The 25,811-nt window shown below is 37.2% G+C and overlaps 1 protein-coding gene across 4 annotated transcripts in view; it reads right to left on the minus strand.

Moving 5' to 3' along the window:
- LOC106081611 (mucin-2) overlaps positions 1-25,255 on the minus strand; it is a 58,331-nt gene extending 33,076 nt beyond the window's left edge. Inside the window, exons 1-2 of one of the 4 annotated variants that reach the window (XM_013243702.2) lie at positions 25,161-25,255; positions 18,937-19,105 (exon numbers count right to left, since the gene is read on the minus strand). The gene's annotated coding sequence lies outside the window, so the exon portion shown is untranslated. Of the gene's footprint in view, positions 1-18,936; positions 19,106-24,950 lie in introns of all 4 variants that reach the window. The other 3 variants (XM_013243700.2, XM_013243701.2, XM_059363070.1) reach the window with 3 other exon arrangements.
- Positions 25,256-25,811: the final 556 nt, after the last annotated feature.

Genomic DNA, 25,811 nt, shown 5'->3' on the forward strand with positions numbered 1-25,811 from the left:
TGAAAATCTGTTCATAGTTCTAGCAGAAGCGATGAAAAGGCTATAGAAACAAGTAAGGGGCGTTAGGTTCAGCCAAGCCGAGTCTTGTATATTTTCAATCCGACATGGATTGAATAAGTTATTTCAAGTTTTACACCGACATAAATCATTATAAGTAATACTTGTTGTGGCTGTTGGGAGTCGCCGCAAAACAATATGTGCAAAAAGACTCAAGAAATCAAATCGGGAGAGAGGAGGTCTATCGAGAGCTATATCAATTCATGGGCCGTTTTTGCCCATATACAGTGCTCCAAACCAATAAGAAGCATTTGTGCAAAATTGTTAAGCCCCTAGATTTGCTTCTTCGAAAGTAAGCTTGCTTTCGACGGTCGTGAGTAAGACAGTAAGTGAGGTTTCTGGAAGAATTTCTGTAAAATATTGAACTCGAAACCTGCTTTCAACATATGGACGGGCATCGTCAGATCGACTTTAGTTGCCGTGGCTTTTAAGAAATAACCTACAATCCGAAATTTTGTTAACCCACAGCCCCTTTAAATGAAAATATTTTCAATACTGTCAATTGATGCTCAATTCCGCCCATTTTTTCACTAGCGATTATTGTGTTCGAAAAAGTACAACCGCTTATTATGTTGTCTTGGTTATATCAGACGGAGATTTTTGGTGTACTGCAATTGCAATTTGATGGCATATTTTCACCGTAATTTGGCATGGTTAATGGACAGCAGAGTTTGCTTTTGAATAGCTGTCCTAAAGCCAGCCAGCCACCTTGGAGTGAATGATGTGGCAAAATATGGTATGGGTGTCATCATCGATGAAAATGCCAAGCGCTACAAATTCCCTTAAAATACCATCAATTAAAACGCTACTCGACAATGGTCATAATTATAAAATAAATTATGGAAATTTGTACTTTGCAATTGGGTATTACATGATACGGCACCAATAGAAGAGCGAGCAGTCAGTCCTCTTAACGCAATGCAAGTTTGTGTGACAGTTTCCCACTAAGTTTAGCGCGTATGGCGTAAAGATGGTCTGCTCACTTTGAGTATCTATTTTTAATGACTTTATTGTGGTTGTAACATGGCCAATATGCTTGCAATGAGATGGTGGTGGAAAAAAAACTCAAACTATTATCCAACAATTCACTGTGTGGCAAATATTTTGGCAATGAAGTCTCAAACTTCACTTTCTTTTAATCATACAAGCCAAACAACAGTCGGAAACCATAATGACACCTATTTGCTTCCATACAATTTGCGGGCTATTCAGTCAATAGCAATATTATCTGAGGCCTTCGGTATTTTTGTAGCTCTGTAACTGTTAAAGCAAGCAAGTCAGCTTTGTCTACTGCATTAAACGCAAAGATCCATGAAATCCCTCTAAGAATGATTCTCCATTACAAAGAGACCTTCCGCAGCTCAGCCATTGATGGAACAAATGGATTAGCCATCTACCAAACGACTTAACTCTGATGGCCTAAACAATTAAGGCGTTTTAAGTCGACACTTCAATGAACGCACCGATCCATACTCAGGATGACCGTGACGGTCTTGTTCAACGTTCATTGGTAATGAACTTAGCTCATTTTTTGTTTTGTTCGGCGGCAGTAGTATGCGGCGCTAATAAGAGTTAGAATTGCCATTGTGCATGCGTACGTAGATATTCGATGAATTCGTTTGTACGCCTGCATTTGCTCATTCAGCCGAACAATATACGCTGGCAATGAGAAGAGGCTCATCTTAATCGTAGCTGAATGAAAAATTGCATTTATTTTAATCAGTTAGCAGTTGTAGTTGTTTTTCTTATTGTGGCAAGAGCTGTAATTATGTTTGCAACTTTTAATACACTCAATGTGAAATGAATATGACAATTTGTTTACTCGTAGATATATGGGTAAAGTAGAACAGTGGGGTGAATTGAGAAAAAAAAATATTAAAAAAATCCATTTGTCGTTGGTAGATAATGCAAATCACAATGCCAAAAGAAAAAAAGGGCTCCTTCACCTCGAAATAATTTTTTTTTCCAACAAAATTTTAGTACTTGTTTTTCGATTTGGAACCGCAGTTATGTGGGCCCGCTCCGAATTAAAATTCTGCCTACGAGCCTGATAGGAGATATGTATATCAGGTTAATATGGGATATATATCAGCCTGTATACTGATTTGGGCCGTACTTGCCACGGGTGTTGGAAGTTGTAACGGAACACTACGTGCCAAATTTCAGCCCAATCGTATAATGATTGTTGCTTAATGGTGCTCAAGATATCAAATCGGGAGATCGCCTTATATGAAAGCTATATCAGGTTATACACCAAGTTATAACGGATCACTGCGTTCAAAATTTCAATTAGGTAACAATTGCAGCTTCTAGGGGCCCAAAAAGTTAAGCACCAATTTTTATGGGAGCTTCATCAAAATCTGAGCCGATATGGCCCATTTCCAATCACCACCTACCTACATCAATAAGAAATATCTGTGCAAAATTTAAAGCGGATATCTTGATTCGTCCAAAGACTAACGGACACGGCTAGATCGACTTAGATTATCAGGACAATAATATATATACTTAATTATATATGTTTTGAGCTGTTACAAACGTAATGATTAGATAATTATTTTTCCCCACAATCCTATTTTGGTGGGTTTTAAAAAATTTTAATAAAGGGTTATTTTTAAGCTATGCTTTTGACAAGACTGGTTTAAAAAGCTCACGCAGGTTTCGTGTTTTTTTTTCACTGTCAAACATCTTCAGTTTGGTCTGTAATTTAACCATGAATCGTCTTACAAACGAACAACGCTTGCAAATTATTGAATCTTATTATCTAAATGCGTGCTGTGTTCAGAAAGTTCTTCGCGCACTTCCTCCATTGCGCGACGAAGATAATTTTTGGCTCAATGGGTACGTAAATAAGCACAATTGTCTATTTTGGAGTGAAGATCCGCTAGAAGCATTTCAAGAGCTACCAATGCATCCAGAAAAAGTCACAGTTAGGTGCGGTTTATGGGCTGGTGGCTTCATTGGACCGTACTTCTTCAAAGATGATGCGAATCGTAACGCACCTGTGAATGGTGAGCGCTATCGTAAAATGATATCCAACTTTTTTTTGCCCAAAATACAAGAGCTTGACATGCATGACATGTGGTTTCAACAAGACGTTGCCACATGCTACACAGCACGCGTAAAAATTGACTTATTGAGAGGCGAGTGTGGTGAACATTTAACTTTACGTTGGGAACCGGTCCATTGGCCGCCTAGATCGTGCGATTTAACGCTTTTAGACTATTTTTTGTAGTCTAAAGGCGTCAAAGCTCATGTCTATACAGACAAGACGCATTGGAAAACAACATTGAATCATTCAGTCATTATTCGTGAGATAGTATGCTAAAATTGGACTAAGCGGATGGACCATATGCGATGCGGTCACATTAAATTATATGGACCGTACCATCGATTCAAAAAAAAAGATTTCATGAATTTTTCTGAATTTTATGTGTTTTTTTTTGAAAAACTTTCATATAGCTCTTAAAAAATACCCTTTATATACATTTTTAAGCAATGTGAAATCCCTGCAATATATCAATGTGCCTTTTCATCTCTTGTCATAATGATTTCTTACTCTTACGCACTTACTCTTTTGGGACTATGGTTTGCCGTGCATCGTGCAGTTAACATCGTTCTTCCACAATATGCCAGTAAAACAACAACAACAGCAATGGAATAGTTACAGCTAGATATTCCATCTCATCACGTTTATCTGGCAAAGAGAAGAGAGCCGGTATTCATTCGTATTTAACAATATCGGCAGCTCGAAGAATTTTTTCATGAAAATAGAAAAGGAATTGACAGACACAGACAGGTCGATTACAGACCGACTATAAAACTGCAGCCATACCTTTTTGGAATATGTGTGCACCCAGCAGTCTATACGTCTATCATGACATTATCTTCAAAGACTTCTTTAGGATAATATAAATTTTATCACCGATATGGAATAACAGATTGCCAGATTACAGACAGCCTTTTTAAAAATTTGATTCAATAACCGTGTCCACTAACAAGTTAACAAAATTTTTTTTATTTAGAAATTTAAAATTTTATTTTTTTTTTGAAAAATGGACGATCTCTGAATGACTTCGTATCGGACCTATCACTTAAATTGTCATGAGACCTGATGACATGTTTTTTCATAATGAGACGAAGTCTATTGAAATTGGAAAAAATAGGTTCAGATTTGGATCTAGCTAGTTCGTCCGATCTGCAGTAATAAATCAATAAAATGGTCATTTGTTAACAGATACTCTCGAAATTTGGCAGGAAGGATTTTCTCTTGACTCCTCATATTACTTGTGAACATCATGGAAATTGGTTCAAATGTAGATATAGCTCTCATAAATATATATATATATATATATATATATATATATATATATATCTATATCTATATAGATAGTGATATATATATCACTGCCAGCGCATTTATTGACCAATATTGACATTGATCACATTATCTGAGAAGTTTGTTCGAAATCGGTTTAGAAATAGATATAACTCCCATATATATGTTCGTCAGATTTTGGGTAATTTTCAATAATGTTGTAATTTGTCAACCGTAGTTATTACACTTTGAACATATTGGCTCGAAATTTGATATAGATTGTTTAATAACCCATCTGAAACATCCGCCGAAGTCAACGAATATTGGTTCACAATTGGATATAGCTCCCACATTGTACTTATGGGGTAGGTGTAGGGTATTATACAGCCGGCACCGTCCGACTTTTGAAAACCACTGTATGAAAATCAATGTGCCTAAATTACATTTTGTGCGGTGCGCGTATTTGTTTCGAACTTACTGACACATATTCAGTAGTTTACCCAACGAACGTGGGTGAATGGATGATCGACTTGATGATTGCCTTGTAGAACAGTTGACTTTTGTGTGCCTGGGGGAGCAAAACAGACAATCATACTCCACTGTTTTCAGTTCAAACATAAAGATTCGCAGACTGTTCCTCTCTCGATTCGTTCGTCCGTTCGACCATCTATTTAGCCAGTTTGTAATGTACATCCATACAAGTAAATGCTCGTGGTTTTATCTGAAAAGAATGTGTTAAGGTCATGTGGCAGTGTAGGTGCGTGAGTGTGGCCGCTGGGAGTTTTTGTGTTCGTTGGTTTTGAGTTCTTTTTTCGTTTTTCTTTAAATTTGGCATGATTTCTTATTGGCATTTTTTTGTTTCGTTTTTTTGTTTGTTTTTGCTTGTATTGTTTATTGTTTTGTTGAGTTTGGGGCGTTTTTTTCTCTTATTTTTTGGTTCCGAAAACTTTGCAAAACGAAATATGAGTTTATGAATTTCGGAAACGGAAATCTTCAATGCGAAATGAAAATCTGTCAGAGTTGTTGAAAATGTTACAAGAAACACAAAAAAAAAACAAACAAAAAGAAAAAACCCTAATCAGCGAACAAACAATCATAAATCAAAAAATCAACAAAAAACAGCAGAGTAAAAATAGATCTAACAAAAGAAATCAAAACATGTTTAAGTTGATTCATAATAGAAATAAGTCCGTTTTGCTATTGCCCATACCTAGAGGGCGTTGATTAACGATATTGTGAGTGTGCCGCTTGCCATTCGAGCCATAATTAATTGGAGATGGGCTCAAGTCGGTCGGACAGATATAAACATTTAATTCGTCACACCATCCGCAAGCGTAGCAATTGCTAAATTTCAATACGATTAAATTTTTGAGGTTTACTGCTCATTGTATGGCTAAAGCTGAGCTGCAATTACATTTTCAAAAAGGCTATGATTTCGATATTGAATATATCACCATCATCTTGAAGTCGCCCTTCATGGTGGTCTATCTCAAATATCTTTGTTATTGGCATTTGGAATCGATTATTTTCAAATACTCTGAAAAGTTGCAATAGTTTGGAATTCAAATTGCAGTTAATCGTCCACTGTGATTACCCTGGGATTTTGAGAAACCGCACCAATAAGCCTTGATCTTAGCCTTTGAGATTTGTGAATGTTTATGAGTTTGAAAAATGGTGTGAGAGAAATAACTTTTATTTGTGATTATTTTTTTTGCAAAGCCACAAAAACTAATTTATTGGTGTCATTTAAATATTTATAAGACAATTTAGAAGCAAAAATTATATTGTCTGACTAAAATTGGTGGTCATAAAACTAGCTCATAATCATTCTGTATAAGGGCCTTAATTCGCATAAAGTCAATCATACATCTCTCTTTAGAGTGTACCCAAAACATGATCACTTCTAATATCTCAAAGCACAGTAGCTATAAATACACTTCTTATACAACTGGCAAGCTTAAAGTATGTTGTCTTATTATCAATACTAGCTGAGCTTCCACTCAGATGTATAATCTTTTTCCGCTTTGTTTGCCATATATGATCTCATTTTTTTGGGCACAAAAAAGAAATCGAGCCACATTCTACGATATTCAATCCAGTCAAAAACGAGTACCTAACTTGTTAAGCCGCCATCAGATTTTTTGCTAGTTCTAAATTACCTCCCAAAAAATCGCATTCTTATGTCAAAACCAAACGTGAGTTTAAATTATTCATTAACGCCAAAATAATTGGCTCAAAACAATGAAATCACAATTAACAACTTTATGAACTGCACCATTTAGTTGTTGTTGCTGTCTTCTTGGTAAATCTCCAAATGCAGCTGTCCAAATATTTACATTTTAATAGCGCCACACACAAATTATCATAATGTCAAAGAAATTAATCAACCAGTACGGGCCACCTCACAGCGCTCATCACAAAATGGACTGCGCGATTAGGCTGCGCCGGACTACGCTAGACAACGACCAATTCAAGTTGGCTTTCTGTTATTGCCTCTCTCCGTCTGTCCGTCGCGTTTAAATATTCAATCGACCAAATTAAAGCTGTCAACAAAAAGAGCAACGTTAGACAATTTAGCCAACGGCAGTGGCCGGGACACAACACTCGCTTAAAATGCTGCTATCGATGATGACAGTAACAGATGTTCAATGGTTATATAGCAGAGGTTTAAGGAAGTAAAGGGTCATAAATAAGTGTGGATAAAGAGAGAGGAGGGGGTTATGAACCATACCAATTTATGTAATTGAAAGTCTCTAAAAGTAGTACTTTACTTTTCGGTTTAGCAATGTCCGTCTCTCCATGTTAATTTTTGTACAAAGTACAGGTCGTAATTTTCGTCCGATCGTCTTAAAATTTGGTACAGGCATGATTTTCGACCTAGAAACGAAGCCTATTGAAATTAGAAGCAAGTAAAAGCGAGCTTAGTTTGGCCGGGCCGAATCTTGGGAACCCACCACCATGGATTTTGCCAAAAATGTATAAATGCCTACATACCAAACTTCTGTCAAACCATGCAAAATTAAAGCATCTAGGAACCGTGCAAAGATGAACGAGGTACCGGTTTACGTGGGAGCTATATCAGGTTATAGACTGATTTGGTTCATACTAGGCACAGTTGTTGGAAGTCGTAACAGAACACTGAATGCACAATTTCAGCCAAATCGGACAAAAATTGCTTGTAAGGGTTCAAAAAGTCAAATCGGGATACTGGTTTATATGGGAGCTATATTAGGTTTTAGACCGATTCATACCGTACTTGGCACATTTGTTGGAGGTCATAACAGAACACTACATGCAAAATTTCAGCAAAATCGGAAAATTGCGGCTTGTAAGGGCTCAAGAAGCGAAATCGGAAGATCGGTTAACATGGGAGCTGTATCAGATTATTGACCGATTCGGACCGTATTTGGCACATTTGTTGAAAATCACAACAAAACACTACATGCTCAATTTCTGCCACATCGGACGAAAATTGCGGCTTGTAAGGGCCAAAGAAATCAAATCGGGAGTTCGTTGTATATGATAGCTATATCAGATTATAGACCGATTTGGGCCGTACTAGGCACAGTTGTTGAAAGTCATTACAGAACACTATGTGCAAAAATCCAGCAAAATCGAACAAAAATTGCGGGGCTTTCAGGGGCTCAAGAAGTCAAATCGGTTTATATGGGAGCTTTATCTGAAACTGATTCTATATGACCCATTTGCTATCCTCAACGACCTACATCAATATTAAGCATCAAGCGATTAGCTTTACGCGTTCGATATCTATCGTGATTTCGACAGACGGACATGACTAGATTCACTCAGAACGTCGAGACGATCAAGAATATAGGGTCTTAGACGAATATTTCAAGTTGTTACAAACGGAATGACTAGATTAGTATACCCCCATCCTATGGTGGTGGGTATAAAAATCGGGTCAAATTTGGATATAGCTCCCATTTATATGTCCGTACGATTTGGACTAATATTGCAATAAAGTGGTCATTTGTTAGCCGATTCTATTGAAATTTGGCAAGAAGGGTATTCCCTTCACTCTCGCCATTACTCGTGAATTTCATAGAAATCGGTTCAGATTTAGATATAGCTGCCATATATGTATATCGCCCTATTTTCACTCCTAGAGCCACTGCAAGCGCATTTATTGACCAATCGTTCCAATATTTTGTACAACGCTTACCTCGACGACTTCCACAATATCTAGGAAGTTTGGTCGAAATCGCTTCAGATACAGTTCCCATATATATGTTCGTCCGATTTTGAGAAATAATGGAATAATGTTGCCATTTATCAACCGAAGTTTTTACAGTATGAACATATTTGCTCGAAATGTGATACGGATTGTTTAATAACCCATCTGAAAACATCCGGCAGGGTCCATCAAAATTGGTTTAAAAATATCTCCCAGTTTGTACTTATAAGGTAGGCGTAGGGTATTATACAGTCGGCTGCGCCCGCCTTTTCTTAATAATTTGAAGAGTATTTTAATATTCATCCGTAAATTATGAATTTTCCTCACTTAGAAAAAAGAGTTTACGTAAAAATCTCAGTACCTTTTTTGAAAAAAAAAAAAATTTAATAATACTTATTTTCATTAAGTATCGTTCACTATCTAGTCATTCCGTTTATATCGGTCCGAAATTCTGATCTGCGAGTTGACATACTAAGTCGCATACTAAGTCGGTTGTACACACCGGATTGACCCGATGGAGTTCTTCATCGGCAAGGGCTCCCGCCTTAGTATATAACACACTGCTACAACAACAACAACAACCTATGTCAGCCCACCCGTCTGTTCTTCCGTTGCTTGAAACTTTGTACAGATACTTCTTATTAATGTAGGTCGCTGAGGAATACAAACGGGTCATATCGTTCCAGATTTAATTGCAGCCCCCATCAGATTTAATTAGAGCTCAGAGCTCGGGCCCAATGCTCAAGAAGTGAAGTCCCAAGATGGGTTTATATGACAGCATATCAAAACATAAACCAATTTGGCTCATTTACAACCCCAACCGACCTACAATAATAAGAAATATATGTGCAAAATTTCAAGCGCTTAGCTTTACTCCTTCGAAAGTTAGCGTGCTTTCGACAGCCAGACGGATGAACATGGCTAGATCGACTTAAAGTTTGATGACGATCAAGAATATATATACTTTAAGGGGTCTTGGACGCATATTTCAAGGTGTTACAAACAGAATGACGAAATTAGTATACCCCTATACCTCCTATGGTGGAGAGTATAAACATACTAGCCAGATACCCGAAATGTTTGACAATGTAATTGAATAGCCCAATTTTACTATAAAACTAATGGTGATATTGATTGTGCAAAAAGTTTAGCATTTTCTCGAAATGTCGCAATCAAATCGAAATTTTCGAAATTTCGAACCACAGTGGGGTGGTACACATGTATCATGAGGCCTTCAACTAAGGTCGTTTGTATAGATTTTCAGTGGGTTTCCCAGTCTCATTTTTGTGCTGGATAGAGCAATTTACGATTAATTAGTTTTTATTATCTGTTATCGCATGATATCGATAACTTACCGGTACATCTTTGCACTCATTGTTATCAGAACACTGGCTTGCACTGGGTAGGACTAAAATAAAACACAGCAATTGTTTTAAGTATTGATGGCATATTACTAATCTAGTCTCAAATTTCTTTTGTGTTTGATGTTCTTGTCAAGATACGTATCCAGGTGTTCTGCTTCATAAAGTATTTAGTTAAAATATGGCTTTCATAAAAATTAGTAGTATTTGGAAAAAAAATGTTTAGAAAATTCATTCCAAATTTTATGTACATAGAAAATATTGTCGAAATTTCTTTAATTTGATTTCCATGCAACATTGCTTTAAAATATTTCCATATGTATAAAGAATATTAACATTATTATGCTCAATAAATGCATCAAATTTATGTATAGTGCAAGTATGCTAGTGGTCAAAGTATTAAAATTGAAACTATTGATGCACCCATTGGAAGAATGGAAATGCATAACCAAACATTCAAAACCATTCACAACAAAATAAGAAAAATTATGGATTTTGGCTTATCAGAAAACACATTAAGAAATTGGCTTTATTGGCATTTTGATGGCTTATATTTATTGGTTGCTATCCACAATACAATCCGACATAAAATGCTAAATAGACCAACCATACCAAACGGCACGAAGAGGTGTTCCTCCACATTCAGTGATTTGCTTTAGATAGATAAACAATTTTATGTGCATATTTCATGCATTGAATAGTTCCGGTTTATTTTTTTAATTATTTCCAAAAAAAAAAAAACAATACCTATCTCCTAATCTTCCTATATGGCATTTGCATATTCAAGAAGCCATAATCCAATAAATATTGAAAGCGTTTGCCAATGAATTTTTAAGGCCCGCACCCAATGCAAAATACCAGAAGAAAATGTAATAATAAAAAAAAGCACGTGAGTTTCAACTTTAACCGTTCAAGGCAGGAGATAGTGAATAATTTTTGGATAAACATTTCTTTTACCATAATAAATAATTAGTAAATGATGCCAAAGTAAGAGCCGGTTTCTGATTCTCCGCTTACAATTTATAGCATAGATATTCTTATTGCTAAATGAATTTGTTTTTCTGCATAGTCTATGCTTATTGCTTATCCTATCGATAAATCTTAACCGGCAGATGGGTGCCGGTTTTGGGATTGCTGCGTTATATTAGGTGTGTTAGCATACTTTTCCAGTATTAATTTGCTAGTAAAAATTTGCAGAAGATTACAAAATTTCTGCTTGGGAAAAACCTTCCAGCAGAAATTTGCAAAACTCCTATTTAAATACTAAACTCTACAAAAGTTTTTCGCTCTCACGTTCTCTTTTACTGGCAAACGTACAACTTTCAGTAAAAATTTGTGAACATTTGTGAGTACGTGAACACTCTTATTGCTGGCTGCTGATTAATATATCCATATCTTCTCAATGACCTTTAAAGTGTACGAAAAAAACATTAAAATTGGTAAACGGGAGGTTTGTCATCTCGATAAATTAATGCACCGGTTAGTTATCAAGAACTTAATTTTTTCAACGAGAAGCCGACCCTAGTGCTATTGAATGTCATCTGAAGTTCTCTTCTCTCTTGCTACCACACTGATAGAAAAATTAATACCAAATGTGCTTATTTCGATGCCATACGGTATTGATAGTGAAACCACACCGTATAGTATCAAAACAAAAATGACTGGTACGAATAAAATATATGACCGAGTTTGTGAGAAACTAATTTAAAATTAATAGCTGCATGCAGCTGCTATGTTACTCATTGAAATCAGTACCACTTTTGCCGAATGCTTTATAATCGCCACCATTTTTGACAGTTGTTCGAGCGAAAAGTTGAACTCAGTACTAGGGTTTAAGCTATAAATATTACCGTCATAGCCATAATACGCTTTTTATTCCTACTAATAGTTCACTTTTCACTCGAACAACTGTGAAAACGCACTATAAAACAAGTAAAAGCGTGATATGTTCGACAGAGAAGAATCGTATATACCCTCGAATTTGTCGAGTTCTTTTCCCGATATTTCTTTTTAGGCAAACAAAGAATAAAACATGTAAAAAGGCCGGGCCGAACTTTGGATACCCACCACCTCAGGTATATATGCAAACCACCTTTCGTCATAATCAGGTGAAAAATGCATAATTTATACCCCCATATCAGCTTTATCGAAATATTGTCCGATTTGGACAAAAATTCGACACAGATATTAAGTGGTCTAATAAGTACAAGTCATGAACTTGGTAGCCATATCCAAATATAGACCGATCTTACCCATATGCGACACGGATGTCAAAAATAAATGCGCCTTTTATGGGCCCAAGACCTTTAATCGAGAGAACGGTCTATATGGCAGCTATATCCAAATCTGAAACGATATGTCCCATATTGCAGAAATATGTCGAGAGGCCTAACTTAACTCACTGTTCCAAATTTCGGCGACAACGGGCAATAAATGCGCCTTTTATGGGCCCAAAACCTTAAATCGAGAGATCGCTCTATATGGCAGCTATATCCTAATCTGAACCGATCTGGGCCAAATTAAAGAAGGATGTCGATTGGCCTTACACAACTCACTGTCCCAAACTTCAGCAAAATTAGATAAAAAATGTGGCTTTTATGGGCCTAAAACCCTTAATCGGCGGATCGGTCTATATGGGGGCTATATAAAGATATAGTCCGATGTAGCCCATTTTCGAACTTCACGTGCTTATGAACAAAAAAGAATCTGTGCAAAGTTTGAGCTGAAACTCAATTTAAATACTATAGCGTGTTTTCAACAGACAGACGGACATGGCTAGATCGTCTTAGATTTTTACGCTGATCAAGAATATATATATTTTATAGGGTCGGAAATGGATATTTCGATCTTTTGCAAACGGTATGACAAAATGAATATACCCCTATCCTTCGGTGGTGGTTATAAAAAAAATTGCTATGCTATGGGAGTTTTATCAAGTTGTAGTCCGATTCGGACCATAATTGAATTGAATGTTGGAGGCCATAGTAGAAATCATTGTGTAAAACTTCAGCCAAATTGAATAAGAATTCCGCCCTTTAGGGGCTCAAAAAGTAAAATAGTCAGATCGGTTTATAGGGGAGCTGTTTCAAGCTATAGACCGATTTAGACCAGTTTTTACATGTATGTTAAAGGTCATGGAAAAAGCCGTTCTACAAAATTTAAGCGAAATCGGATAATAATTGCGCTCTCTAGAGACTCATGGAGTCAAAATCCCAGATCGATTTATATGACAGCTATATCAGGTTATCAACCGATTTAAACAACTTTTGGCACAGTTGTTGGAAGTGATAATAAAACATGTCATGCAAAATTTCAGCTACATCTGATAGGAATTGCGCCCTCTAGAGGCGGATTAGAATCGGATCGGCGGATTCAGCCAAATCGGATAAGAATTGCGCCTTTTAGTCTCATTTAATTATATTTGGAATTAATTGAAGCGAAATTTATACTGAAGCAGCGACATTTCGCTACAATTTTGCTCTTAGAACTCAACACCACTTCTATGGAATGTGTTAAAATTTTCTTAGTCACAATTTTTTTATAATGCGTTTTGAGAGATTTTCGGGCAAGTCGAACTCAGTACTAAGCTTAATGGCTGAAAAGTGACTGATCCTTCTACTAATTTATTACTAACACTCTCTTTCGCCTAATAAAAAATCAATTTGAAATTTCAGTTTGTATACCCTCCACCATAGGATGGGGGTATACTAATTTCATCATTCTGTTTGTAACTCCTCAAAATATTCCTCTAAGACCCCATAAAGTATATATATTCTTGATCGTCATAATATTCTAAGTCGATCTAGCCATTTCCGTCTGTCTGTCGAAAGCACGCTAACCTTCGAAGGAGTAAAGCTAGCCGCTTGAAATTTTGCACAAATACTACTTATAGGTGTAGTTCGGTTGGGCTTGTAAAAGGGCCATATCGGTCCATTTTTTGATATAGCTGCCATATAAACTGATCTTGGATCATGACTTCTCGAGCCACTATAAGACGCAATTCGTATCCGATTTGGCTGAAATTTAGCATGAGATGTTTTGTTATAGTTTCTATCAATTGTGCAAATTATTTTTTCAAATCGGTCTGTAACCTGACATAGCTGTCATATAAACCGATCTGGGGTCTTGACTTCTTGAGCCTCTAGAGGGCGCAATTCCTATCCGATTTGACATGCGGTGTTTCGTTATGACGTCCAACAACTGTGCTAAGTACGGTGTAAATCGGTCCATAACCTGATATAGCTGCCATATGAACAGATTTTGGATCTTGACTTCTTGACCCACTAGATGACGCAAATGAGGTGTTTTGTTATGACTTCCAACAACTGTGCCAAATATGGTTCAAATCGGTCCATAACCTGATATAGCTTCCATATAAACCGATCTTGAATCTTGACTTCTTGAGCCACCAGAGGGCGCAATTCTTATCCGATTTGGCTGAAATTTTGCAAGAGATGTTTTGTTATGACTTCCAACAACTGTTCCCAATATGGTTTTAATTGGTCCATAACTTGATATAACTGACATATAAACCGATCTGGGATCTTGACTTCTTGGGCATCTAGAGGACGCAATTATTATCCGATTTGGCTGAAATTTTGCACAACGGCTTCTCTCATGACCTTCAATATACGTGGCAAATATGGTCTGAATCGGTCTTCAGCCTGATACAGCTCCCCTATAAACCGATCTCCCTATTTTTCTTTTTGAGCCCCTAAAAGGTCAAATTCTTATTCGATTTCGCTGAAATTTTACACATAGACTTCTACTGTGGTCTCCAACACTCAATTCAATTAGTATAGCAATTCTTTTCTTTTATCCTTTGTTTGTCTAAAAAGAGATACTGGGAAAGAACTCGACAAATGCGATAAATGGTGGAGGGTATTTAAGATTCGGCACGGCCGAACTTAGCACGCTTTTACTTGTTTTTTATTTAAAATTTTAACTGTTGTAGTCATTTAATTCATTGTCTATGGTCTTCTTCTGCCAAATTTCTACATAGGGCTAATTAAAATATATACTCGATAAATTAACTGGTATTTGAAATAAAATTTGACCATTCATTGGTTTAATAATGATGATAAAGAACCATATGGCATGGACCAACGTGTTTAGATCGTGCTCTTGAGTTCCATTTCAACCATTGCATCCATGTTTAAAGCTGGCACCATGGTAAATGATAATAATCGGACTGCCAGAGACATTAGCTGCAAAACTGGTTCCCCCACCAACCAGCCTACTGCTCGAAGTTATGAAATTTTCTGTTTGAGGGTTGTTTGAGTGTTTCAAATGCATTGCATATTTGTTCTGCACTCCAGGAACCCAGAATTGAATGGCAAAATTAATGTCATGGTTGGTACACATTTGACATTAGATCTTCTATGTGAAATAATAAAGCAATTCATTCATGTCATTACTTATAGTATTCAAATACAACGCTACTTATCTTAAGTATATAGCCTACAACTAACACGATTTTGAAAAAAATCGCTAGCTTTGTTTTGTACTTCAGGTAAAATATATTTTTTTTAGTAAAAATCAGAGAGATTTTGTGGCGAACTTTTCAAAATAAGAATTGGCAATAAGTGGCAAAAACGAAGGAAGATTCCATCCGTCCGTATGCCTGTCTTGATAGGTGTATTGAGCTGAAACTTTGCATGGATTATTTTTTTTTTCTTGTTCGTAGGCAGGTTAACTTCGAAAATGGGCTTTATCGTCATACATCCTAATATTGCTCCCATATAGACCGGGATATAATGTCTTAACCCACAAAATCGCATTAGGCACAGTGAACCATGTTAGGTCTCAAGACATCCATGCCGAGTATGGTCTAGATTGGGCCATATTTGGATATATCCATCAAACACTGATGGAATCGGCGGCCACCGTAGCACAGAGGATAGTATGTCCGCCTATGACACTGAAAGCCAAGGTTCGAATCCTGGCGAGAACATCAAAAAAATTTTTTTCAACGTTGGTTATCCCCTCCTAAAGCTGGCGACATTTGTGAGGTACTGAACCATTTGGTATAGTAAATGCAAATTTTGCCTATGAACATTCCACTGAGAAACAGGGGGCAAACTTCTCATATATCAATGAGTGCAGTCTGATTCAAGTTTAAGCTCAATGACAAGGGGCCTCCTTTTTATAGCCGAGTCCGAACGGCGTGTCGTAGTGCGACACCTCTTTGGAGAGAAGTTTTACATGGCATAGTACCTCACAGAGGTCGCCAGCATTAGGAGAGGAAAACCACCGCTGAGAATTTTTTTCTGATTGTCTCGCCAGGATTCGAGGTGTCGCATTGCGACACGTCGTTCGAACTCGGTTATAAAAGTATGTGCCTTATCATTGAGCTTAAACTTGAATAGGACAGCACTCATTAATGTAAAGTGATGTGAGAAGTTTGCCCATGTTCCTTAGTGGAATGTTTATGAGTAAATTTGCATTTACATTACCCATAGAAGAAGGACGGTACATTGCCAATACCAGCTTGTATTATTTTATTCGCATTATTGACAAATATTTCTAATACCATTTGGTATCAATTTAATATCAGAAAAAGGAGACAATTAAAAATTTGAAGGCGGCGAATTTGTATTCTTTTCATCGCGGCAAAGTTGTTGTATTAATACAATTTTTTATTACCGGCAATACCAGTTCGATAACAAGGCTAGTACGAAACTGAACTAATCATTTTATATTCAATGCATACCATGCGGTATTACATTGACACCATACTGTTTTGCTTTGCTATCAATACCGTATGGTACGGAAATGAGCACGTTTGGTATCAAGTTTTCTCTGGGTGTACCATACATAATCGAAATAAAATAAACTTAATTTCAATGTTTTTTTATTTCGGATCATTAGGGGGTGGGAATTTCAAGTGATAACGGGATTGGTATAAATACAATAACGGTTTGGTACTAAAACCAATAACAGTATTAACAGCAATACCAATTCTGTAATAAAACGAGTACCAAACGGTTCTAATCATTTTATATTTCATCATACCATGCAGTATTGCTGTGATACCATGCGGTGTTGTTTTACTATCAATACCATATGTCACTTAAATGACGTTTGGTATTAATTTTTCTCTGGGTGTATATACGAATCTCCCGATTTCAATTCTTGCTGTATTTATTACCTTATTTCGCTGATATTCGGAACAGTGAGTTGTAAAAAGGTTCTTCTATGTCCGCACCAAGTGGAGTTCACATCAGACCATATTTGGCAATACCCCATTTTCAGCGATTTTCTGATTGAAAGTCTTACAAAAGGCATATTTATTACCCGATTTGATGAAATTCATAACAGTTAGTTGCATAAGCCCCAACACCGTCTACCCAAATATTGTGCGGTTGAACCATATTTGGATATAGCCGTCTCCCGATATAAGTCCCATTTCTAATTCGATTTTGCTGAAATTTAGAACAGAGAGTTGGGTTAAACCTCTCAAAATCTATTCCGCTTTTGGTTAAGATCGGATACTACTTCGATAAATCTGCTATGGGTTCATTCATAAATAGTGCATTATTTACCGGATTTTTGAAGAAATGTGGTTAATATATATTTTTCCGAGGTGGTGGTGACTTGTTTTTTATTATTTAAGTCCTACACATTTAATTTTGAACCGCTTCAATTTGTTATGATCTTCCAAATTGCAATTTAATGACCAAAACTTGAACATAGGCTTTTTGAATTTGGCGGAAATTTTTTGATTTAATGTTTGCAGTTTTCATTTAGTGGAGTTTTTTTGTTTGTTTTATTTCCCAACTGAACTTCGTGTTCATTAACTACAAAATCTAGCTACTGCTTCAGATTCAGCTTCTGTCTCAATAACATTCTATGCCTACAGCAGCTTTGCACAGGGCGATTTGTTTTTGTTTTGGTTATTACAACATTTACAACTTCACGCAATCCCAGAGCAAAACAGATTGGCGCGCAACAATGGAAGCAGCACCAATTCACGCCAAAGCCCCTTCCCTGCCTAGCAGCACTTGCACACATGGAACACTTGTTACGCTGGCCATTTGGAGAAGTTTCATAATCGCTTCTTCTGCTGCGGTTGGTGGCAGAGCTTCATTTGTTTGTTCAATGCTTTGAAGATTACAAAGTTGAAAGGGGAAGGGCGTAGGAGGGAGGGCGCCAATATGGGTTACAATGATATTTCTTATTAACTATCCACGCCATTTTCGGCTCAGAGAAAACAACAGAACCATGCAAACGGAAGGAGGCGAAGAGGCGTGGAGTGAAGAGCCCCAAAAGTGATCCTAAAGAGCCATGAAATATTTCACATTTCCATTCTCTTAATTCGCCATGACTTATGGCTATGGCTGCAGCCTGCAGCGTAACGCCACAAATCATAACGATTGAATTCCCTTTTGCCAAAGTCCGGAGATGATTACGTTGTTTTTTTTTTTTTTGTTTTTATTTCTGTTTTATGGAAGCCCAAAGCCCGAATTCAAAACTGGGTAAACAATGAAGTAGGGAGAAGCGGAGGCATTTTTACAGATGGCAGAAGCCGGTATTCGATTACAAGGCAAATGATTTTTCATCAACAATTCATTGGACGCGTGCAGCAATTGTTGTTTTGAGTTTTCGTTTGGTTTTGGAAACTTGCTCCGTTGACCTTTTTCGAAAAAGGAAGGAGGATTTACACCTAAAAGTCATGTCGCAGCTAAACACTTAGTTTCCATGGAAAATGGAATTGTTAAAGAAACTGAAATCCTACCCCCTTGCCGTTATGTGCTCTAGACACTAGAGTGACTTGCCAAAATCCCTAGCCAGCTTGGAAAAAGTCTGAGTTAGGCACCTTTTGGCGCAACATTTACATAAAGAAAGGTGAATGCTACAAATTATGTGAAACTGGAAAATCAGTTTTAAAAGTTTTTAATGGTCCGCCAGCCACAGACCGGAAATGCCTAAACTGAATACAGACAGTTGGCAAAGTCAGAGAAATTTCATAAAATTCAATACAAATTAAAAAAAAAAACACTTACCGCTTTAACACAATGTTGCTTGTGCTGGAGTTGATCTTGCTCGTAGCTCGTGGCTGCAGCCAGTTGGTTGATATTACTTTCAGGCTCCAATGATAATTTGTCTAGTTTTTTAATTCAATTCATTGACTTTGCGATGCTGTTTCTAAAAGTCTATTCATAGAACTAAGGGCTATGTAAAGAAATTAAGAAAAAAAAACAAACAATGTTTCCAACATTGTCGTGGTTAATTTTTGTAAGCGGTTTTTTAATTTTTGTTTTTTTTTTAGGTACTTCAACACACGCGATTTGCGAATTTCAAAATGTTAAATTCGAAAAATTTTCTTGTGTTAATGATGGGGCATAAATGTCATTTCCGCGCAATTTATGCAATACTTCCAATAACACACACACACACACACAAGTGTCAAATCATTCACTTGCCCCTGGAGAGAGAGCGAGAGAAAAGATATATCAATGTTAACAGTAAGCAGAACTGTCAGCTTGAAATGCCAACGCAAAAGTCGTTTAATTCCCACTCGTACTAATTACACGGCCATTTAACCAGCAGCCACAATCAAATGACTATTCGAAGGCTTCTTCTTCTTCTTCGTTGTCTTTCTCATCAGCTGGGCATTGTTAAATGCCCGTTTTACAACTCAACTTTGTACTAATTCACCAAGTTTAGATTTCTATGCAAAACATTTGCCATTGCCCCAACTAAGAATCCCAATGGGTGTGCAATAGCAAGAAAATGAAAACAACACCATTATATGATAATAAAGTAGCAGAATTGCATAAAACTGTCTAATTGTTGCATGACAAATGTGCAGATTAAGAAAAATCACAAATAACAAAAATCATTCAATTAATTGTGAATTTCATGACCTGTTCATAAGCCCAGATAATGATAATGCCACAACTGCGAGGCATAACACTTTACTTATTGCTCATTATAGGGTGGATTTAGAGTGTAAAAATAGCCAAGCGAGCCACGGTTTAATTTAACAAATGAAACAATTATTAATTAGTATTATTAACATCTACCTGTGTTAATAAATCACCCATATTGAAATATCAGCTAAAAAGTTTCACATGAAATAATCAGTAGAACAACACGAATATCTACCCTGTGGAAATTATGATCGAAGAAGAATTTATTTTCTTCTATTGCAAATTGCAAATTTTGCCCATGAACATTCCACTAAGGAACAGGGACTAACTTCTCACATATCAATGAGTGCAGTCCGATTGAAGGGGCCTTCTTTTTATAGCCGAGTTCGAACGGCAAATGTTGCCAACATTGGGAGGTGAAAACCACCGCTGATGATCTAGCAAGGATTTGAACCCGGGCGTTCAGCGTCCTAGGCGGACATGCTAACCTCTGCGCTACGGTGGCCCTCTTCTATTAGATATATGAAAATGAAAGTGTTGCGCTTTGTTTGTTTGTTACCTATAGACTCAAAAACGGCTGAACCGATTTTCATGTCATCTTCAAAGATAGTATAGTTTGGCTCCCGATAGATATAGGATATCCCATATTTAGATGTGCGAGCGGACCCTCCTCCTTACCCCTATTTTCAAAAACGCAAGATCTCGGAGATGGGCGCACCGATTTAACCGATGGGTACACACACTACACATTGTAACCCAAAAACATAAACAAAATTTTTATAAAACTTTGGGGTCAAATAACTGTGGAGGACGCCCTTCCCCTAAACCCATCCAAAGGGACATGTTTACCGAATGGGACAATATGAGCGTCAAATGAAAGGTATTCAAGAGTAGAGTACGAAATTTATGTAACAATTTGACTTCAATTGTCAGGGTTGCCGGCCCGCTCCATCCCCCAAAAATTACATGTTTACCAATTGGGGCAATATGAGCGTCAAATTAAGGGTATTTAAGTGTATAGTACGAACTTTACATAGCAATTTGACCCAATTGTCAGGGGTGCCCGGCCCACCCCCAAAAACCGCCCAGAAATGAAATGTCTACCGATTGGGGCAATATGAATATCCAATGAAAGGTAACTGAATGTAGAATACCACCCCTAAATTGAAATTTAGGTCAATCGAGACAGTGAGGGATTCAAATCAAATCATTCCGCCCCATGCCACTATGGACATACACCTAAGCCAGTAAACGGTTTGTTGTGCGCTCTAAAAGCTATAATGTAAACTCTAAAAAGAAAATATTAAGTTAGAAATTCAGTGCTTCTTACAAAACCCTTTATTATTTTCAATACCACTCCCCTAAGTTGGTTCATGTCTGGTATTGTGTCTCAACCTAAGTGCCGGTATCTGTTAGACGCGAAAGCCGGGCAATGTCAAAGGAAATGCTCCAACGTCTCATCATCTTTCCCGCATACCCAGCACATGCTATGACTTGCCGCACCGATTTTATATAAGTGAGCTCGTAGCTAAACTGACCTCCTTCTTACCTCCTTTCGGTCTTCTCACGATCAGGACCGTTCCACAGTCTATCATGCGTGTTCTTAGCCCACTCCCTTAACTCGGACTGCGTCGACACGAAGGGCTTCGGGTTAACCAAGTTTATTGACGGCAGTCCTCTGGCCTTCACTGCCAAATCGTCCGTCATTTCATTCCCCCTTTCTTCGCTATGGCCCGGCACCCAAACGATGCGGATTTTGCCATCCTCAGAGAAGACGTTAATCTTCTTCTTACACTGCAAGACTATTCGTTACCTTATCGTCCTGGTTGTTATAGCCCTTATGGCAATTTTATTGTCGGTAAAGATGTTCACACTCGACATCCTCGCGTTAGCACCACACCACTTCACGCATTCCGTGATGGCCCGGATCTCCGCCTGCATGACCGTATTATGGTCAGGCAGTCTCAATGTAGACCCCCAGGCCCACTCGGTCCTCTAGCTTTGATCCATCCGTGTAACATGATCTTCCAGATGGCAATACTAGGGTTCCGTCAATTCAAGACTGCAGCAGAGCCTCGTACTCGACTTCAAGGTTCATCTCAGTTATCCGATCGGAAACCTCTTCCATTCCTTCCAGGTTTCCTACCGTCGCCTCGATTATACCGCGATGGTATGAGCTGCTCCCATCCTCAATTTATTCTCCCATCACCTTAAGTTTCATAGCCGCAGTGGCTGCCTCAAACTTAATCTGTATGTCAACGGGTCGGATGTCTAGAATAGTCTCCAGTGCCCTAGGGGGCGTGGTCCTCATCAACATTTTCTCTGAACCTGTTTTATGGTCGTTATGTTGCACTTTTTCTCCATAGCAGTCCACGCTCTTGTAGAGCCAGTGGGCTATCCTCGGATTCAGGCCCCATTTCGAGCCTACGGCCCGTTTACATTGTGCCCAACATCTGTGAGCTTTGTCAGTACGCTCCTGAATGTGACACGTCCAATTCAGTTTCCTGTCCAAGATCACATCTAAGTATTTGACCTTGTCAGATATCGAAATCGTCTTATTGAGAAAACGTGGTGCGTTAAATTGGTGCACCTTCGTCTTCCTCGTGAACAGGCATATTTCAGTCTTCTCTGGGTAAACATTGAGACCTCTAGGTCTAGCCCAGTCATATGCCATATGTAAGACCCTTTCGGCCCTTCTGCATAGCTGGTTAAGATCCTTACTCCTAATAATATGCATAGCAGACGGGTTCAAATCCCTCCTCAGTCAGCATCCGTAATAGGTAGTTTATGGTGGTCACCCATAGGAGTGGCGATAAAATGCCCCCTGTGGCGTGCCCTGTGCAACTTTCTCCCTTATATTTATGCCATGGGACACACAATTTATCCACCTGTTTCTTAGCATATGGTTTATCCAGTCTCTAAGGACCGGGTCCACCCAGGTACTGGTCTAAGGATTGGATCAGTGTGTCGGTCCGCACATAGATAAAAGCCCCCTCGATGTCAATGCATACCGCCAGTGTGTACGTTTTGGCATCGAAGGATTCTTCTATTCTATCAGGGATATTACAACACATAAAATTTAAGGTGATTTTGGATTTCGATGAAAATGTAAAAGGATATTGTGCAGGGGTAAATTTGCATGGATTTGGGACAAAAACGTTGAAACCAATATTCCCCAAATCTTCATAGAAGTTCCTGAAGCTGAAATTTGTGAATAATATTTGATAGGAAAGTAGTTGGACCCGGCCAGTCCCATCTTTTTTTACTTTTTTTTTTGCATTTGGGCTTGGTTGAGAATTTTACCCCAATATGTCCTCCTCCGTCTCTCAATATATCCGCTAAGGGGGTCTTTGGACTATGGATACTTTGATTTAAATTTCATTGTCAGATTCGTACTTTTCCCAAAAACTTTTAATCTAAACCTCATATTATTCCGGTTGATCTATATGTCCCTCCCATTTTGTCCCAATCGCTTTTTTTGTCCGATCAGTAGAGTTTTGGGACGGGACTTTCCCCCAATCATTTTAACACAAAATATGTGTATCAGTTTTATGGTTATGGGTTTATATGGGGGTGCAAACAAAAATTCAGCACACTCATCATTGAAAACTATGGTATGGGGGAGGGTCCATCCCAACCCCTTAGTTGAAAGTCTTTTTAGTAGTTTTTGAGTCTCTACGAAACACCCTATCAAACACATATTGCGAATTTTAATAAAGATTCGAAAGCAGTTTTTAAAAGTTTAATTTTCATGAAAAAAAATGGAAGATACATTGATTGGCCTAAAAGTCAAAATTTGATTACAGAGCAATTTTTCGAAGTTTGAATCTTTAAAAAATTCTGAAAACATTTTGTAAACATTTTCAAAAAAAATTGTTTCACTTGAGGATTTTATAATTTTTTTTTAAATAAAATGTTGCACAAAATGTTTCCAAGATTTCTTTTAATTCAGAAAAATTTACCTTATTGTGATTTTTAAGAGAATATGGTAGGAAATTTTTTTCATGGAAAATATAGAAAAATTTTTCAGAACGATTTCTTCAAATAAGATAATTTTTCAAACGATTCTTTACAAAAAACTACTTTTTTATGATTATTTTTCCAAAAATTTTAAAAATAAAATATTTTTTAGATTAACAAGATACACTAATTTTTATTAAAAACAACAATAAATTTTAATACAAATTTCTTCTTTCAAAAATGTGAATTTAAAAGTTACCTCCTTTGTAGCTTTTAGCTTAAAACACCATCTAATAAATTCTAAATGGGAAATAGTTTTTTAGGCCAAATTTTTCAACAGAGTTTTACAATTAAAAAAAACAGATTTTTGACTTAATAAGTCATTGCATATTAAGTACATCAGCAAAAGTTCCTAACAATCGGCTTATTTCACTTTCTATTGATAACCACAAAAACTATTTTATTACCAAGAATACGAATACACAACAGATGGCATTTCAATTCTATTTCAATACAGAGTCCAACATCAAGCCTTCTAATTTATTGAAATTTTTTTAAACACTTTTTTTCGACACCGCAAAATTTATATGAAGTCAATAAAAACAAGTTCAGAGGGCAATTCGGATTTCGCATTAATTTGCAGATTTTTCGTTAGGCAGGCTTCAAGTCAGTCTCTCCTCATTTTATTCCATACCACTGAGAATTGGAGACTAATTCTAAAGCCTTAATCAGTGTTGCTGGCAATGACTCTATTAGTAAGCACAGAAAAATGTATTAGAAACTATTTGCAATACAAAAAGAAAAAAGCAAACAACAACAAAAATTGATATGTTAATTGTTGCTGTTATGACATTGCCATTTTTCACGTCATTTTCAAAGATTTGCTGTTAATGAGATTCAAATTTTTCATTTTCGTTAATTTTTTTGGGGGGTTTTCTTTGGCGGCGTTAGGCAAAAGCAAAAGCCTTCTTGAAATCTTGTTTGTCTGGAATAAAATGCAGTACAAAACAAAAATCGTATTTGTCAGTATTTCATTGCAGATGTGGTGTGGCAGGCAACGGGGAAAACTTAAAACTTGTTAGCATTTAGGCTGGCTCCAAAGTCGGCGGAGGCTGCACAACACAACACTGAAGAAAAAAAACAACAAACATTCTTTTCAATTGGGTATTTGTTTTTCAATTTACTTTTTTCTCTCTCTTTATTTTTTTTCCAGCTTAGATTTGCACTTGGATTGGATTAACAACACCATGGAAAATTCTCATAGAATAGAAATAAAAAGTTGTGTTCTTTCTTGTTTGTTATTGCTGGTTTTTGTGTGCGATATTCAATTACAATTAATTTTATTAAATGTTGGCAAGTGATTTAAGCCATAAAGGGAAAACGTTTCGAGGTACCGTTAACACAACCGCTTTAAGCAAAGTTCAAATCAGAACTAAAACGGCCCAAGCTGCGACGAAATGTATTATTTTGAAAAAACTATAAACTTCTTCTGGCTACAATAGCATCTTCTTCTCCCACCAGACACATGATATGAACAACGAGTATCGAGCAACAAATAAAAAATGCCAAACATAAGAGAGCCCACTCGTACCCACACTAACACCCATCCTCAAACAAGAATAACAAACCTCAGCTTCACTAATGCAATGTTTGAGAAATGAAATTCAATGGGAGCGAGAGAGTAAGAGAGAGAGAGAGAGAGAAGGCAACGGTTGAAGATGTTCGCATGCAACACAAGCACACATAGCCTACAGTATTTGTTTACACAAGAGTGATGCCAGCTTTAAATTACATCATGGTGGGAGAAGAGCATGCAAGCATCCCCCCCAATGTAATGTTTAGCAACATTGTTGCCAGAGTCCGAGGATGAGCACAATGCGGGTGTAAAGTTTGTTTCCTAAGTCTTTCGTTTCACCCAACAAATGTGCATGACTGTTTTGTTTTTAGTAACAGTTCATGGCACTGAATTCCAGATTACACTCCCGAATATTGATTTTGATGACTCTATTTGCATAAGCAGATCTACTTGCATTCATTATGAGCTG

The sequence above is a fragment of the Stomoxys calcitrans genome, chromosome 2 (genome assembly GCF_963082655.1).
Source record: "Stomoxys calcitrans chromosome 2, idStoCalc2.1, whole genome shotgun sequence".
NCBI lineage: Eukaryota > Metazoa > Arthropoda > Insecta > Diptera > Muscidae > Stomoxys > Stomoxys calcitrans.